General features: G+C 40.7%; 1 protein-coding gene across 1 annotated transcript in view; it reads right to left on the minus strand.

The window, feature by feature from the left end:
• Positions 1 to 571: 571 nt before the first annotated feature.
• The window catches only part of ANLN (anillin, actin binding protein), a 146,200-nt gene continuing 127,558 nt past the window's right edge, over positions 572 to 19,213 (minus strand). The window contains exon 25 of the transcript XR_013159173.1: positions 572 to 589. The gene's annotated coding sequence lies outside the window, so the exon portion shown is untranslated. The remainder of the gene's footprint in view (positions 590 to 19,213) is intronic.

Consider the following 19,213-nt stretch of genomic DNA (forward strand, 5'->3'; position numbering starts at 1 on the left):
GTCCCCACTGCTTGCAAGAATATCAGGATTTCTCCAAATGGAGAAGTTAAATTTCCCCTTTTCTCACCACTTCCCCAAAGGGACTTTGCGAATACTTCTTTATTCACTGTTCAAATCACTCTGGGACTTATCAGGGCATAACACTGGACAAACCTACAAAATCTCATGCCCTATTCAAGGTTCCATGTACTTAAGGTATTCAATTAACCTGTCCATATAAGTTATGTTAGGAAATGCACTAGTTAAAACATAAATTTTTTACAAAATAAACATTTTTTGCTTCAGTCTCACATAGAAGTTGAAGTTTTAAAATGTGAATGACCATCTATTTTTAACACATGGCGAGCACAGTCAGAGTTTCTCTCTCATCTGGAAAGGCACATGGCGAGCACGGCATCATCTGCCAGCTTCTTCTCCTGGCTTCCTGTTTCATGAAGCTCCCCGGGAGGTATGTTCCTTCTTCATCTCCAAAGGTCGCTGGCTGGTGGACTCTGCTTCTCATGGTTATGTCGTTCTGCTCTGCGCTCTCTGAATCTCTTGTTCTCCAAAATGTTTTTTCTTTTATAGGACTCCAGAAACTTGTCAAGACCTGCCCAAAGGGTGGAGACATGTCATCACCTAATCCAGCTTAATAACCACTCTTGATTAAATCACATCTCCAGGGAGATGATCTGATTACAGTTTCAAACATACAGTATTGAATAGGAATTATTCTGCCTTTATGAAATGAGATTTAGATTAAAACATGGCTTTTCTAGGGGACATACATCCTTTCAAACCAGCACACCCACAAACAGTGGGTAAGTGTGCCTCTTTCTCCACATCCTCTCCAGCACTTGTTTTCTGTTTTATTGATAATGGTCATTTGGGTGTGAGATGATATCTCATTGTGGTTTTTATTTGAATTTCCCTAATAGCCAGGGAAGTTGAGCATCTTTTCATGTGCCTTTTAGCCATTTGTATTTCCTTTTCTGAGAAGTGTCTGTTCATGTCTTTTGCCTATTTTGTAATCGGATTGTTTGTCTTTTTTGTTGTTGAGTTGAACAATCTCTTTATATATTCTCAGCCAAGAATTCTTTATCCAGCCAAGTTGTCCTTCAAAATTGCAGGAGAAATTAAAATTTTCAAAGACAAAGACTAAGAGAACTAATCAAAAAGAGACCTGCCTTATAAGATGCGTAAGAATAACCTCCAGGATAACCTCTCGACTCCGTTTGAAATCTCTCAGCCAGAGAGGTTTCTCTCAGGGAGTCCTGCCAGCTGGCAAAAAAGACAGGAGAGAGAGGTCTGGAGGAGGGTACAGAATTGAAGAACACCAGTAACAGTAATTTAAAGGATAAAAAGAGAGGGGGGGCTCCCCCCTTCCTGGGCCGGCTGAGAGTCTCGGAGAGGCAAGTTTCCCAAGCTGAGGCGGCCAGCGCCCCTCTTTTGCGGGCAGCTTCGAGTCTCGGCTTCAAGTCTGCGGCTACGAGTCTCGGATCAGAGGGCTATCCAAGCCGCGGTGGCCCCCCCCGGCGGGCGGATTCCTGGTCCGGTGGGGAATTCCCCAGGCCGCGGCGGCCGGTGACCGACGCCCCTCCCCCGCGGGCGACATCCTGGTCCGGTGGCGAATTCCCCGGGCCCGCTGCGGCCAGAGACCAGCCACAGGGTCCCCTCAAGCCGCAGTGGCTGACACCCCCACCACACGCGGCCCCTGAACCAACGGAGAGAATTGGATCGGAAATCCCCAGGCCACGGAGATCGGTAACCGGGGGGATCCATTCCAAACACTTGAGACAAACGTGTGCCACCAGCGCCACCTACTGGGCAGGATAAGAAAAACAGAACCCAGAGATTTCACAGAAAAATCTTACAACCTTGTTGGGTCCGACACCCAGGGAAATCTGACTAAATGCCCAGACGCCAGCAGCAGATTCCATGCTCAGAAGATTGAGAATATGGCCCAGTCAAAGGAACAAACCAATAGTTCAAATAAGATACAAGAGCTGAGACAACTAATGCTGAATATACGAACAGAAATGGAAAACCTCTTCAAAAATGAAACCGATAAATTGAGGGAGGACATGAAGAGGACATGGGCTGAACATAAAGAAGAAATAGAAAAACTGAAAAAACAAATCACAGAACTTATGGAACTGAAGGATAAAGTAGAAAAGATGGAAAAAACAATCGACACCTACAATGATAGATTTAAAGACACAGAAGACAGAATTAGTGATTTGGAGGATGGAACATCTGAATTCCAAAAACAAACAGAATCTATTGGGAAAAGAATGGAAAAATTTGAACAGGGTATAAGGGAACTCAAGGACAATATGAACCGCACAAATATACGTGTTGTGGGTGTCCCAGAAGGAGAAGAGAAGGGAAAAGGAGGAGAAAAACTAATGGAAGAAATTATCACTGAAAATTTCCCAACTCTTATGAAAGACCTAAAATTACAGATCCAAGAAGTACAGCGCACCCCAAAGAGATTAGACCCAAATAGGCGTTCTCCAAGACACTTACTAGTTAGAATGTCAGAGGTCAAAGAGAAAGAGAGGATCTTGAAAGCAGCAAGAGAAAAACAATCCATCACATACAAGGGAAACCCAATAAGACTATGTATAGATTTCTCAGCAGAAACCATGGAAGCTGGAAGACAGTGGGATGATATATTTAAATTACTAAAAGAGAAAAACTGCCAACCAAGACTCCTATATCCAGCAAAATTATCCTTCAAAAATGAGGGAGAAATTAAAACATTCTCAGACAAAAAGTCACTGAGAGAATTTGTGACCAAGAGACCAGCTCTGCAAGAAATACTAAAGGGAGCACTAGAGTCAGATACAAAAAGACAGAAGAGAGAGGTATGGAGAAGAGTGGAGAAAGAAGGAAAGTCAGATTTGATATATATAATACAAAAGGCAAAATGTTAGAGGAAAATATTATCCAAACAGTAATAACACTAAATGTCAATGGACTGAATTCCCCAATCAAAAGACATAGATTGGCAGAATGGATTAAAAAACAGGATCCTTCTATATGCTGTCTACAGGAAACACATCTTAGACCCAAAGATAAACATAGGTTGAAAGTGAAAGGTTGGGAAAAGATATTTCATGCAAATAACAACCAGAAAAGAGCAGGAGTGGCTATCCTAATATCCAACAAATTAGACTTCAAATGTAAAACGGTTAAAAGAGACAAAGAAGGACACTATCTACTAATAAAAGGAACAATTAAACAAGAAGACATAACAATCATAAATATTTACGCACCAAACCAGAATGCCCCAAAATACGTGAGGAATACACTGCAAACACTGAAAAGGGAAATAGACTCATATACCATAATAGTTGGAGACTTCAATTCACCACTCTCATCAATGGACAGAACATCTAGACAGAGGATCAATAAAGAAATAGATAATCTGAATATTACTATAAATGAGCTAGACTTAACAGACATTTATAGGACATTACATCCCACAACAGCAGGATACACCTTTTTATCAAGTGCTCATCGATCATTCTCAAAGATAGACCATATGCTGGGTCACAAAGCAAGTCTTAACAAATTTAAAAAGATTGAAATCATACACAACACTTTCTCGGATCATAAAGGAATGAAGTTGGAAATCAATAATAGGTGGAGTGCCAGAAAATTCACAAATACGTGGAGGCTCAACAACACACTCCTAAAAAACGAGTGGGTCAAAGAAGAAATTGCTAGAGAAATTAGCAAATACCTTGAGGCGAATGAAAATGAAAACACAACATATCAAAACTTATGGGATGCAGCAAAGGCAGAGCTAAGAGGGAAATTTATTGCCCTAAATGCCTATATCAGAAAAGAAGAAAAGGCAAAAATTCAGGAATTAACTGTCCACTTGGAAGAACTGGAGAAAGAACAGCAAACTAATCCCAAAGCAAGCAAAAGGACAGAAATAACAAAGATTAGAGCAGAAATAAATGAAATTGAAAACATGAAAACAATAGAGAAAATCAATAAGGCCAGAAGTTGGTTCTATGAGAAAATCAAAAAGATTGATGGGCCCTTAGCAAGATTGACAAAAAGAAGAAGAGAGAGGATGCAAATAAATAAGATCAGAAATGGAAGAGGAGACATAACTACTGACCTCACAGAAATAAAGGAGGTAATAACAGGATACTATGAACAACTTTACGCTAATAAATACAACAATTTAGATGAAATGGACGGGTTCCTGGAAAGACATGAACAACCAACTTTGACTCAAGAAGAAATAGATGACCTCAACAAACAAATCACAAGTAAAGAGATTGAATTAGTCATTCAGAAGCTCCCTAAAAAGAAAAGTCCAGGACCAGACAGCTTCACATGTGAATTCTATCAAACATTCCAGAAAGAATTAGTACCAACTCTCCTCAAACTCTTCAACATAATCGAAGTGGAGGGAAAACTACCTAATTCATTCTATGAAGCCAACATCACCCTCATACCAAAACCAGGCAAAGATATTACAAAAAAAGAAAACTACAGACCAATCTCTCTAATGAATACAGATGCAAAAATCCTCAAAAAAATTCTAGCAAACTGTATCCAACAACACATTAAAAGAATTATACCTCATGACCAAGTAGGATTCATCCCAGGTATGCAAGGATGGTTCAACATAAGAAAATCAATTAATGTAATACACCACATCAACAAATCAAAGCAGAAAAATCACATGATCATCTCAATTGATGCAGAGAAGGCATTTGACAAGATTCAACATCCTTTCCTGTTGAAAACACTTCAAAAGATAGGAATACAAGGGAACTTCCTTAAAATGATAGAGGGAATATATGAAAAACCCACAGCTAATATCATCCTCAATGGGGAAAAATTGAAAACCTTCCCCCTAAGATCAGGAACAAGACAAGGATGTCCACTATCACCACTATTATTCAACATTGTGTTGGAGGTTCTAGCCAGAGCAATTAGACAAGAAAAAGAAATACAAGGCATCAAAATTGGAAAGGAAGAAGTAAAACTATCACTGTTTGCAGACGATATGATACTCTATGTCGAAAACCCGGAAAAATCCACAACAAAACTACTAGAGCTAATAAATGAGTACAGCAAAGTAGCAGGTTACAAGATCAACATTCAAAAATCTGTAGCATTTCTATACACTAGCAATGAACAAGCGGAGGTGGAAATGAAGAAACGAATCCCATTTACAACTGCAACTAAAAGAATAAAATACCTAGGAATAAATTTAACTAAAGAGACAAAAAACCTATATAAAGAAAACTACAAAAAACTGCTAAAGGAAATCACAGAAGACCTAAATAGATGGAACGGCATACCGTGTTCATGGATTGGAAGACTAAATATAGTTAAGATGTCAATCCTACCTAAATTGATTTACAGATTCAATGCAATACCAATCAAAATCCCAACAACTTATTTTTCAGAAATAGAAAAACCAATAAGCAAATTTATCTGGAAGGGCAGGGTGCCCCGAATTGCTAAAAACATCTTGAGGAAAAAAAACAAAGCTGGAGGTCTTGCACTGCCTGACTTTAAGGCACATTATGAAGCCACAGTGGTCAAAACAGCATGGTATTGGCATAAAGATAGATATATCGACCAATGGAATCGAATAGAGTGCTCAGATATAGTCCCTCTCATCTATGGACATTTGATCTTTGATAAGGCAGTCAAGCCAACTCACCTGGGACAGAACAGTCTCTTCAATAAATGGTGCCTAGAGAACTGGATATCCATATGCAAAAGAATGAAAGAAGACCCGTATCTCACACCTTATACAAAAGTTAACTCAAAATGGATCAAAGATCTAAACATTAGGTCTAAGACCATAAAACAGTTAGAGGAAAATATAGGGAGATATCTTATGAATCTTACAACTGGAGGCAGTTTTATGGACCTTAAACCTAAAGCAAGAGCACTGAAGAAAGAAATAAATAAATGGGAGCTCCTCAAAATTAAACACTTTTGTGCATTGAATAACTTCATCAAGAAAGTAGAAAGACAGCCTACACAATGGGAGATAATATTTGGAAATGACATCAGATAAAGGTCTAGTATCCAGAATTTATAATGAGATTGTTCAACTCAACAACAAAAAGACAGCCAACCCAATTACAAAATGGGAAAAAGACTTGAATAGACACCTCTCAGAGGAGGAAATACAAATGGCCAAAAGGCGCATGAAGAGATGCGCAATGTCCCTGGCCATTAGAGAAATGCAAATCAAAACCACAATGAGATATCATCTCACACCCACCAGAATGGCCATTATCAACAAAACAGAAAATGACAAGTGCTGGAGAGGATGCGGAGAAAGAGGCATACTTATCCACTGTTGGTGGGAATGTCAAATGGTGCAACCACTGTGGAAGGCAGTGTGGCGGTTCCTCAAAAAGCTGAATATAGAATTGCCATACGACCCAGCAATACCATTGCTAGGTATCTACTCAAAGGACTTAAGGGCAAAGACACAAATGGACATTTGCACACCAATGTTTATAGCAGCGTTATTTACAATTGCAAAGAGATGGAAACAGCCAAAATGTCCATCAACAGAAGAATGGCTAAACAAACTGTGGTATATACATACGATGGAATATTATGCAGCTTTAAGACAAGATAAACTTATGAAACATGTAATAACATGGATGGACCTAGAGAACATTATGCTGAGTGAGTCCAGCCAAAAACTAAAGGACAAATACTGTATGGTCCCACTGATGTGAACGGACATTTGAGAATAAACTTGAAATATGTCATTGGTAACAGAGTTCAGCAGGAGTTAGAAACAGGGTAAGACAATGGGTAATTGAAGCTGAAGGGATACAGACTGTGCAACAGGACTAGATACAAAAACTCAAAAATGGACAGCACAATAATACCTAATTGTAAATTAATCATGTTAAAACACTGAATGAAGCTGCATCTGAGCTATAGGGTTTTTTTTGTTTGTTTGTTTTTTGTTTGTTTGTTTGTTTGTTTTTTACTATTATTACTACTTTTATTTCTTTTCTCTATATTAACATTTTATATCTTTTTCTGTTGTGTTGCTAGTTCCTCTAAACCGATGCAAATGTACTAAGAAACGATGATCATGCATCTATGTGATGATGTTAAGAATTACTGATTGCATATGTAGAATGGTATGATTTCTAAATGTTGTGTTAATTTCTTTTTTTTTTCTTTCCGTTAATAAAAAAAAAAAAAAAAAAGAAAAGTCCAGGACCAGACGGCTTCACATGTGAATTCTATCAAACATTCCAGAAGGAATTAGTACCAACTCTCCTCAAACTCTTCAAAATAATCGAAGTGGAGGGAAAACTACCTAATTCATTCTATGAAGCCAACATCACCCTCATACCAAAACCAGGCAAAGATATTACAAAAAAAGAAAACTACAGACCAATCTCTCTAATGAATACAGATGCAAAAATCCTCAATAAAATTCTAGCAAATCGTATCCAACAACACATTAAAAGAATTATACATCATGACCAAGTAGGATTCATCCCAGGTATGCAAGGATGGTTCAACATAAGAAAATCAATTAATGTAATACACCATATCAACAAATCAAAGCAGAAAAATCACATGATCATCTCAATTGATGCAGAGAAGGCATTTGACAAGATTCAACATCCTTTCCTGTTGAAAACACTTCAAAAGATAGGAATACAAGGGAACTTCCTTAAAATGATAGAGGGAATATATGAAAAACCCACAGCTAATATCATCCTCAATGGGGAAAAATTGAAAACTTTCCCCCTAAGATCAGGAACAAGACAAGGATGTCCACTATCACTACTATTATTCAACATTGTGTTGGAGGTTCTAGCCAGAGCAATTAGACAAGAAAAAGAAATACAAGGCATCAAAATTGGAAAGGAAGAAGTAAAACTATCACTGTTTGCAGACGATATGATACTCTATGTCGAAAACCCGGAAAAATCCACAACAAAACTACTAGAGCTAATAAATGAGTACAGCAAAGTAGCAGGTTACAAGATCAACATTCAAAAATCTGTAGCATTTCTATACACTAGCAATGAACAAGCAGAGGTGGAAATCAAGAAACGAATCCCATTTACAACTGCAACTAAAAGAATAAAATACCTAGGAATAAATTTAACTAAAGAGACAAAAAACCTATATAAAGAAAACTACAAAAAACTGCTAAAGGAAATCACAGAAGACCTAAATAGATGGAACGGCATACCGTGTTCATGGATTGGAAGACTAAATATAGTTAAGATGTCAATCCTACCTAAATTGATTTACAGATTCAATGCAATACCAATCAAAATCCCAACAACTTATTTTTCAGAAATAGAAAAACCAATAAGCAAATTTATCTGGAAGGGCAGGGTGCCCCGAATTGCTAAAAACATCTTGAGGAAAAAAAACGAAGCTGGAGGTCTTGCACTGCCTGACTTTAAGGCATATTATGAAGCCACAGTGGTCAAAACAGCATGGTATTGGCATAAAGATAGATATATCGACCAATGGAATCGAATAGAGTGCTCAGATATAGACCCTCTCATCTATGGTCATTTGATCTTTGATAAGGCAGTCAAGCCAACTCACCTGGGACAGAACAGTCTCTTCAATAAATGGTGCCTAGAGAACTGGATATCCATATGCAAAAGAATGAAAGAAGACCCGTATCTCACACCTTATACAAAAGTTAACTCAAAATGGATCAAAGATCTAAACATTAGGTCTAAGACAATAAAACAGTTAGAGGAAAATGTAGGGAGATATCTTATGGATCTTACAACTGGAGGCAGTTTTATGGACCTTAAACCTAAAGCAAGAGCACTGAAGAAAGAAATAAATAAATGGGAGCTCCTCAAAATTAAACACTTTTGTGCATCGAAGAACTTCATCAAGAAAGTAGAAAGACAGCCTACACAATGGGAGATAATATTTGGAAATGACATATCAGATAAAGGTCTAGTATCCAGAATTTATAATGAGATTGTTCAACTCAACAACAAAAAGACAGCCAACCCAATTACAAAATGGGAAAAAGACTTGAATAGACACCTCTCAGAGGAGGAAATACAAATGGCCAAAAGGCACATGAAGAGATGCGCAATGTCCCTGGCCATTAGAGAAATGCAAATCAAAACCACAATGAGATATCATCTCACACCCACCAGAATGGCCATTATCAACAAAACAGAAAATGACAAGTGCTGGAGAGGATGCGAAGAAAGAGGCACACTTATCCACTGTTGGTGGGAATGTCAAATGGTGCAACCACTGTGGAAGGCAGTGTGGCGGTTCCTCAAAAAGCTGAATATAGAATTGCCATACGACCCAGCAATACCATTGCTGGGAATCTACTCAAAGGAATTAAGGGCAAAAACTCAAACGGACATTTGCACACCAATGTTTATAGCAGCGTTATTTACAATTGCAAAGAGATGGAAACAGCCAAAATGTCCATGAACAGATGAGTGGCTAAACAAACTGTGGTATATACATACGATGGAATATTATGCAGCTTTAAGGCAGGATAAACTTATGAAGCATGTAATAACATGGATGGACCTAGAGAACATTATGCTGAGTGAGTCTATCCAAAAACTAAAGGACAAATACTGTATGGTCCCAATGATGTGAATCGACACTCAAGAATAAACTTGGAATATGTCATTGGTAACAGAGTTCAGCAGGAGTTAGAAACAGGGTAAGATAATGGGTAATTGGAGCTGATGGGATACAGACTGTGCAATAGGACTAGATACAAAAACTCAAAAATGGACAGCACAATAATGCCTAATTGTAAAGTAATCATGTTAAAACACTGAATGAAGCTGCATCCGAGCTATAGGTTTTTGTTTTGTTTTGTTTTGTTTTGTTTTGCTCTTACTATTATTACTTTTATTTTTTTCTCTATATTAACATTCTATATCTTTTTCAGTTATATTGCTAGTTCTTCTAAACCGATGCAAATGTACTAAGAAACGATGATCATGCATCTATGTGATGATGTTAAGAATTACTGATTGCATATGTAGAATGGTATGATTTCTAAAAAAAAAAAAAATGGACAGCACAATACTACCTAATTGTAATGTAATTATGTTAAAACACTGAATGAAGCTGCATTTGAGCTATAGTTTTTTTTTTTTTAATTTTTGTATTTAATTTTTTTCTTATATATTTTTGTATTTTTTATTTTTATTTTTATTTTTTCTCTATATTATCATTTTATTTCTTTTTCTGTTGTCTTGCTATTTTTTTTTCTAAATCGATGCATATGTACTAAGAAATGATGATCATACATCTATGTGATGATATTAAGAATTACTGATTGCATATGTAGAATGGAATGATTTCTAAATGTTGTGTTAGTTTATTTTTTTAATCAATAAAAAAAAAATTTAAATCATAAAAAAAAAAAAAGAGAGGGGGGAAGGAATACATAGACCTGACAAATAAAAACTAACGCACATGATGGTAGAGTGAAGAACTGCTTTTACAGTATTAACTTTGAACAGTAATGGACTAAACTCACCAATTAAAAGATACAGATTGTCACAATGTACATGCTGTTTACAAGAGATATATCTTAGACCCAAGGACACAAAGATTGAAAGTGAAAGGACAGGAAAAGATGTTCTTTACGAGATGTAACCAAAAAAAAGCAGAAGTAGCTATACTAATATCAGATGAAACAGACTTTAAATGTAAACATGTTATGAGAGACAAAGGACACTATATATTAGTAAAAGGGACAATTCATCAAGAAGAAATAACAATCATAAATGTTTATGCTGCCAATCAAGGAGCTCCAAGGTACATGAGGGAAACATTGGCAAAACTGAAGGGAGATAGAGACATTTCAGCAACAGTACTTCAATATACCACTCTCCACTATAGATAGAAGAATCACACAGAGGCTCAACAAGGAAACTGGGAACTTAAATTAGACCTAACAGACATATATAGATCATTACACCTCAAAACATGAGGAGATGCATTCTTCCCTAGTGCATATAGAACATTCTCCAGGATACAGCAAATACTGGGACACAAAATGAGTCTTTATAAATTTAATAAGATTGAAATTATTCAGAGCATATTCTCTGACCACAACTAAATGAAGCTGGATGTTAATAATCACCAAGGAGCCAGAACATTCATAAATATATGAAGATTAAAAAATACACTCTTAAATAATCAGTGGGTCAAAGAAGAAATTACTAGAGAAATCAGTAAATATCTGGAGACGAATGATAATGAGAATACAACATATCAGAAGTTATAGGATGCATCTAAGGCAGTGCTGAGAAGGAAATTTATTGTGCAAAATGCCTATATTAAAAACAGGTATGAGCGAAAAATCAAAGACTTAACTGCTCATCTGGGGAATTTGGAGAAAGAACAGCAAATTAACCCCAAAACAAATAAAAGACAAGAAATAGCAAAAATTAAAGCAGAAATAAACAAACTGGAGAACAATAGAAAGAATTAACAAAACCAAAAGTTGGTTCTTTCAGAAAATCAATAAAATGGATGGACCAAAGCTGGACTAACAAAGAGGAAAAGAGAGGATGCAAATAAAATCAGAAATGAGAGGGGGTGTCATTACCATGTGTATAAGTTAGGGTTCGCAAGAGAAACAGAATCAACAGGAAACACTCACAAATTTTATAAATTTTATAAAATTTATAAAAGTGTCTCACATAACCGTGGGAACGCAGAGTCCAAAATCCACAGGGCAGGCTGTGAAGCCAATGATTCCGATGGAGGGTCTGGACGAACTCCACAGGAGAGGCTCACCAGCCTAAGCAGGAAGAGAGCCTGTCTCTTCTGAATCCTCCTTAAAAGGCTTCCAGTGTTTAGATTAAGCATCACTCATTGCAGAAGACATGCCCCTTGGCTGATTACAAATGGAATGAGCTGTGGATGTAGCTGACACGATCATGCTTTAATTCTATGAAATGTTCCCCTCGCAGCAGACAGGCCAGCACTTGCCCAACCAGACAAACAGGTACCACCACTTGGCCAAGTTGACACATGAACCTGACCATGACAGCATGGATGCTGAAGACATTTTAAAAAGCATAAGAGAACCTATGAATAATATATGCCAACAAGCTAGACAACTTAGATAAAATGGACAATTCCTAGAAACACGAGGACTACCTATACTGACTCCAGAAGAAACAGAAGAGCTCAACAAGCCAATTACAAGTAAAGAGATTCAGCCAGTCAACAAAATTCTTCCTACAGAGAAAAGCCCAGGACTAAATGGCTTCACAAGGGGATTTTATCAAACATTCCAAAAAGAACTAACACAAATCCTGCTCAAACTTTTCCAAAAAATTTGAGGAAAAAGGAACACTACCTAACTCACTTTATGAAGGTTTTAACCCTCTACATATCAAAACTGGATACAGACATTACTAGGACAGAGGGGATGTGAACGACACAGCAGCAATAACACTGTGGAAAGTGGTAAATAGCAAGAAAGGAAACCTACAGACCAATCTCCTTAATGAACATAGAGGCAAAAATTCTCAACAAAATACTAACTGATCGAATCCAACAGCACATTAAAAGAATTATACACCATGACCAAGTGGGGTTATACCAGGAATACAAGGGCAGTTTAGCACAAGAAAATCAACCAGTGTAGAACAGCACATTAACAAGTTGAAAGGGAAAAATCACGATTTTATCGATTGGTGCAGAAGAATCATTTGACAAAATCCAGCATCTTTTTCTGATAAAAGCACTTCGAAAGTTAGGAATTGAAGGAAACTTGCTCAATATCATAAAGGGCTTGAACTGAGACTCTCTAAAGGCTTCATGCACTACGTATGCTTCCCTGGAACCTATAAGTCCTGGAGGGTTCCTAGGTCAGTTAAATCCTGAAACCCAGAGAGACCAGCCTCCTCAAGATTATCAATTGATTATATCTCCTTATAATTTAGTGTCAACACCCCTTCTCAATATGAAAAAGTCAGAACAAGCATTGTGCAAAGATCCCTATAGATTGGGAGAGGAATCGGAGGAGAAAGAGGAGGTATAACAGAGGAAACAGGATTTAACAAATGAGTATGACTGCTGAATCCCTATATTAATATTCCCTCTAGCCTCCAGTGTTTGGGAGAAGCCAGAAGGAAAAATTTGAAATGGTAGAATGGTTGCACATGACAGACTCTGGCATCTGTTCTGTAACTACTTATTGAAGTGTGCTTTGAAAATTAGTGCTTTTTCTTTCTTTGTTTTATATCTAATTATATTTTACCATAAAAACATTGAAAAATTACATTACATTACCAGGACCAAGGGAATGTGAATGACACAGCAGCAATAATATTGTGGAAAGTGGTAAATAGTAACTCAGTTTACATACCCAAGACATCTAAAAGCTAAGCAGGAGGAGGGAAGAGCCAAGCAGGCAGAGGGGGAAGCCCAGAACCAGCCTGGTTGGCCTCCCAGAACTTTATAAAACCTCAGAAATAGGCAGCAGCAGGGATCCAGCAAATGAGGGTAAAATTTGAGCTGAAAACAGGAGGGAGCCGTGAAAATCTTTTAAGCAGCAGCTGGCCAAGTAAAATTATTACCCTCCTTCCTACATGGGGCATGATGTCCAAGGATCTGAGTCTCCCTGCAATGTAGGACATGACTCCCAGGGATGAGCTTGGCCCTGGCACCATGGGATAAATAATACTTTCTTGACCAAAAGGGAGAAAATGGATGTAAGAAAATAAGGTATCAATGGCTAAGAGAGTTCAAATAGAATAAGAGGCTATTCTGGAGGCTACTTTTATGCAAGCTTCAGCTGGATTGCTAATTGCCATGGTTTGACAAACCCCAACCAACATCACTCCTGTTAACCTTAAAGAACACCCAGGACTCTATCTGAGATCCTACAAAAGTTGCACGCAAAAAATTTACTTTTCAGAAGCCTAAAACCTTCAGATGGTTCATAGATAAGTCCTGAAATCTAGAATTGCCATTCTCTTTAAGAACATCAAACAGTTCCATCCCCCATCCCATATGGTCGACACCCCTTTTGAGCATGTAAAAGCTAGAATGGGCATAAGTCAAATATCCCTAAAGACTGGGAGAAGGATCAAAGAAGAAGGAGGAGTTATAACCGAGAAGATAGGATTTAACAAATGAGTATGACTACTGAATCATTATATTGATATTTCATTGTAGTCTCCAAGGTCTTAGAGCAGCTAGAAGGAAAAATCTGAAATTACAGAACTGTAACCCATACCAAACTTTGAAATTTGTTCTATAACTACTTGTTAAAATGTACTTTGAAATCTATTGCTTTTTTGTATATATGTATTTCATAATTTTAAAATATAAAAAAAAACAAACAAAAAAAGAAGCAGCAGACCATCTGGATCCCCTCCCCTCCCAACCCACCCCAGAAAATGGTAAGTCCAGGGAACTCTGGCCCTTGAACACCAGGCAGAGCTGAGGTTTGAGGCACTGAACTGAAAACAGGAAAATGTAGGAAGGCCATCTACTGAATCTTGGAACTTCCCACGTCCCCTTTCCCCACTATAAACACTCCTCCAGGCCAGAGACTGGTATATTCTTCTTTAGGCATTCTAACCAGCCCTAAAAAAATATCCCACATATTGAAAGGTGCCCCAATGGAATGTCCTCCTGGATTATTCCCCAGTCAATAAGCCCATATATGGTATTTACAGTCAGCTTTCAGCCTCTCACTCATAAATATGGACAGAGGGCCAAGATTGGCACCAGACACTTCAAGAAAGCCTCCAAAATGGAAAAAGAGTGGCCAAAACAAACAGAAGAAACTTGGAGGAAACAGAAAATGCAGGGAAAAGAAAACTTAAAAAGAAAATACCATTAGGCTCCTCAAAGTAAGAAGAGATATTGAACACACACCCTAAGAACAAGATGTCATTAACAGGAACATTCTAGAAACAAGAGAGTTGGACGATAAAGTTGAGAAGTATGGTAGGCCGAATTCTCAAGGTGTACCCTCAAGATCTCTGATCCCTGGTTATTCAAACCCTAAAGTAGGTACTATTGTGAAGGAATTCTGTAGATAGAATTAAGGTTATATGTTCAAACAGCTAAAGGGAAACAAAAAGAACTAAGGGAGATCCAGAAAATGATAAATGAACAAAATGAGAATCTCAATAAAGAGATACAAATTTTAGAAAGGAACCAAACAAATACTGGAGTGGAAGACCACAATAACTAAAATAAAACTTCTTTAAAAGTCTTCGATAGCAGATTGGAACGGATAGAAAATAAAACAGTAGAAATAGTTCAGGCTGGGGAACAGAAAGGAAAAAGAATAAAGAAAAGTGAATGAGCACAAAGACTTGTGGGTCACTGTAGTAGTTATGTTCAGATGTCAGCTTGGCCAGGTGAGGATGCCCTGTTGTTATGTTGCTGAGGACTTAAATCATCAGCATGTGAATTTCATCTGGCTGACTACATCTAGGTCAGCTAAGGGGAAAGCCTTCCCCAATGAGTGAGGCTTAAAAAGAGAGGTCAAAAGAGAGCTCAGCAGGTCAGACCCAGATGTTTGGAGATATAGTTCGGACACACCCTGGGGATAAGCCGTTTGAACTCAGAAACCGAGAGAGAAGCCCAGCAGATGTCACTGTGTGCCTTCCCAAGTTAGAAAATTTGTTACTAAATTGTGGCATATTTCTCAGGGACTGGAGCCTAGCCATGGTTAAAATTTTTTAATCCTTCTCTCCCTCTCTACATTCACTCTCTGCCCTCTGTACCTGTAACCCCCCTCTCTGTTCCCCCCTTCCCCCTCTTGTTGTAGACCGCCCATTTCCGTAGCTCACCACTAAACCGCAAGCCTTCCTGTTATTCTCTTCACTCCTCTATACCTAACCTAAGCCCTCAGCCTAGCAACTGCCTCCTGCCTTGTGTGATTGGCTGTCCCTTCCTGACGTGTGCGCCCAAGACTCCACCCCTCCCCGAGAGTACTTAAGCCCCACGCTTACCCCGCTCTGGGTCGTCCGAGCCCCGGGGTCTTCGGACCCCAGACGTCTCACTCCTCGGGTTCCCGGGTGGCCCATCCCGGAGTGTAACAATAAAAGCTTAAAACCCGCATCTGGCCTGAGTGACGACTTCTCACGACCGCCGGCTGGGGAAAGCGCCGGCTCCAGCTTACCCAGGTTAATTCCCGCGAGCTCGCCCCAAACCCACCCAGTGTACCGGTCGCACGGCCCGGCTGAAGCTATCAGCGGCAAGTGGCGCCCAAACAGGGACCCTCTACACTTCCGTCGCTGACTGGACACTGGAGATCCTAGGACCTCTCTTCTGAACCAAGGTAAGCCTACTAGACTCTCCTGCTAAATAAACGCAGTCCTAGGTTCTACAAGCAGTGAGTAGTCCCCTCTAAATTTTATTATGGGTCAATCTCTCTCTAAAAGCCAGGTCCCCCAGGTGCGCGCCCTAGCCGCACTCTTGCATAACAGTTAGAGGAGCAACTCGAGAGGCCCCCGCCCTTGCGGGACCATGGCAAACATACTAATGGCGGACAAACAAATTCCACCCTTCCGCCTTCTTCTCCACTACCCAAACCGGAAGACAGCCACAACCTTTACCCCGCCCTCCCTAAGAGCGCGGAGGCAAAACATCCTAAGCCCTCCCCTGCCCCTTCAGGCCCTCCCTCCGCTACCCCCCCCTTCTTCCTTTAGCTGCACTAACCCTTTTGTCCCGGAGGCGCAGCCGCCATCTTATGTTCCCCCACCGCCATCTTACACAGGGCCGTGCCCGAGGCAACCGCCATCTTGCCCACCCCGGCCGCCCTGCTACAATCCCACTAACAATAACCCCTCCCCGGGACCTGGACAGCTCTGGCCCTCGGTCCGACCGCTGCCTCCGACACAGGCAGTGCTCTTCCCCATTAATCTCACCCCATCCCCGCAGTGCCCATTCCCATAAGTTCCCCACAGTGAGGAAAATATAAAGTGACTGCGCAAAGCAGTCAAAGAAGATGGGCTTACCGGTCCCTACGCTACCCAGCAACAGTTGCTCCAAAGGATTGGAGCCTCTTCGAAAGAATCCTACTTGCCATAATTTTCCTGTGCATCATCGCGTGTTTTAACCTGCTCATTTTCTTCCTCTAGGTGCTAACCTGCTTATTATTTTCAGTAAAAATGTTCTCCCTAGCACGCCCCTCCAGAATTCCCACCTGGCGACTCCTCCCTGTAACACTTCTAATTTTCTCCACAGCCACTTCTGCAAAACCTCCTGAAAGCGAAGTGTGGGCCGCAGTCCAATATCCCCCAGGATTACTGTTCCTCACCCCCGATTCCCCCACATTCCCACAACTTTTTGTTAATGATTGCTTACTAGATCTCCTGTGCGATCCCAATGTCCTCCCCGCTAGTGCGTCTCTCAACCTATCATCATTCCCTAATTTCTCCCCCCCTCCTGAAGCCCTAGCGATTAACCTTACCTTTTTGCAGAATTCGTCAATGCAAGCCATCCCCGAAGTCTCCCAGCCAAACAACAAACTACTAAACCTCACGTTCGCTAATCTTTCAGGACAAGCAGAAGACGGGCTCCCGTGTTCTCCTCATGGCCTAATTGCATCCACCTTATCTACTCCCGAACCATAAGCGCCGGAGTACTCAGCATGAAAAAGCCAAAAGCCCTCCTTTTCACAGGACCTTGGCCAGCTAGAGGAACTGCACCCGGATATAACCAAACTCGCCCACACCCACCGGCACGGCCCCCAGTTCCCCTCTGCTCGCCTAGCAGCTTTGCACCCTCAACCTCCTTCACAGAAATCCCATGGCTCCCGTGTCATACTCCCCCTCGAACTCACAACTCCTCCAAATATAACTTCTTCGTTCCCTATAACCCCCCCTTTCTTTATGGTACCAGCGGCTTCACGCATCTCTCTCTCTGTGGAAACCTCAGCTGCCTAGACCTACGCCCCTTCCTCGGAACAACCGAATCCCAATGGCGCCTGGTCACCTTCAACAGCACCCAGCAGCCCCCAACTGAGGGTAACAGGGTTACCGGTCCGGGCTACTATGCGTTTAATGCTTTAGGTGGCGAAAACCTCACTTCCACGGTCTTTTTAAGTCCTCCATTCTATTTCTTTACCTGCTCAAACTATAGTCACCCTAACACATGCCACCTACTTAACTACCTTAATACCTCTTTCTCAGTAGTTTTCATAGTACTTCAACCTAGACTCCTGTGGATCCCGCTCAACGCGACCAGGTGGGTCGCTCCTGCACTGCCCATGGACAGCTCCGTCACTCAGCTCAGCCCACACGCAAAGCGAGACTTTGGAATCACCACCGCCATCTCTGCAGCCATCATCACCTCTGTAGCAGCAGCCGTCACCGCAGCCGTCGCCCTCACCCAAACATTTACCACCGCTGAAGTGCCGTGCAGACCGGACTCAACACCCTTACTCTCCAGGCCATCCGCAAGTGTTCTTCCTTCTTTCAACTCTCTAATCTCATCTTCTACGGCATTATACTAATAATCCTCATCTGCATCTTCTTCCTATTCTAGTGCCTTTTCTCAAAAATATCTCACCATAAACGACAAACTCGACTCCTAGCCCTAGCTGCTCTTAAGCTCCAAAATCCCTTTGCCAGTACAAACAATCGTCGGCAAACACAGGTTTGGCTAACTAGTGTCGCTCACCCCCAGGACTGATCACCCTGGGGCCTGGGTCTTGCCCTCAAGACTGATCACCTTGAGGAGCCTGCCCCATACTGCTGTAATACTGGCCCAGCAAGCTGTGTGCCTCTGCCACTCCTCTGTCCTCTCCATTCCCCTACGGGGGCTGCACGTCACCAGAGTACGTGCATCTGGGGCCGCCGCACGGCTACCAGATGGGTACCGCTGGGTGCGGCACAAAGTAGCCGCAGAAGAGGGCCATTCTAACAGGCCTCCTCTGGCTCTTCTGGGGCACATGAGATTTGCATAAGGGTCGGCTCAGCACATACCCTTCCCCTGAAATTCTGAGCCTCAAGTGCAAGGGGAATCTCATCCCTACCCCTCCCAGCAAAGGTTAATGCCCACCACCTGTCACACAGGTGAGCCTTTAAAAGAAAAAGGAGAGGAATTGTGGCATATTTCTCAGGGACTGGAGCCTAGCCATGGTTAAAATTTTTTAATCCTTCTCTCCCTCTCTACATTCACTCTCTGCCCTCCGTACCTGTAACCCCCCTCTCTGTTCCCCCCTTCCCCCTCT

This window comes from Tamandua tetradactyla, chromosome 1 (assembly GCF_023851605.1).
Source record: "Tamandua tetradactyla isolate mTamTet1 chromosome 1, mTamTet1.pri, whole genome shotgun sequence".
NCBI lineage: Eukaryota > Metazoa > Chordata > Mammalia > Pilosa > Myrmecophagidae > Tamandua > Tamandua tetradactyla.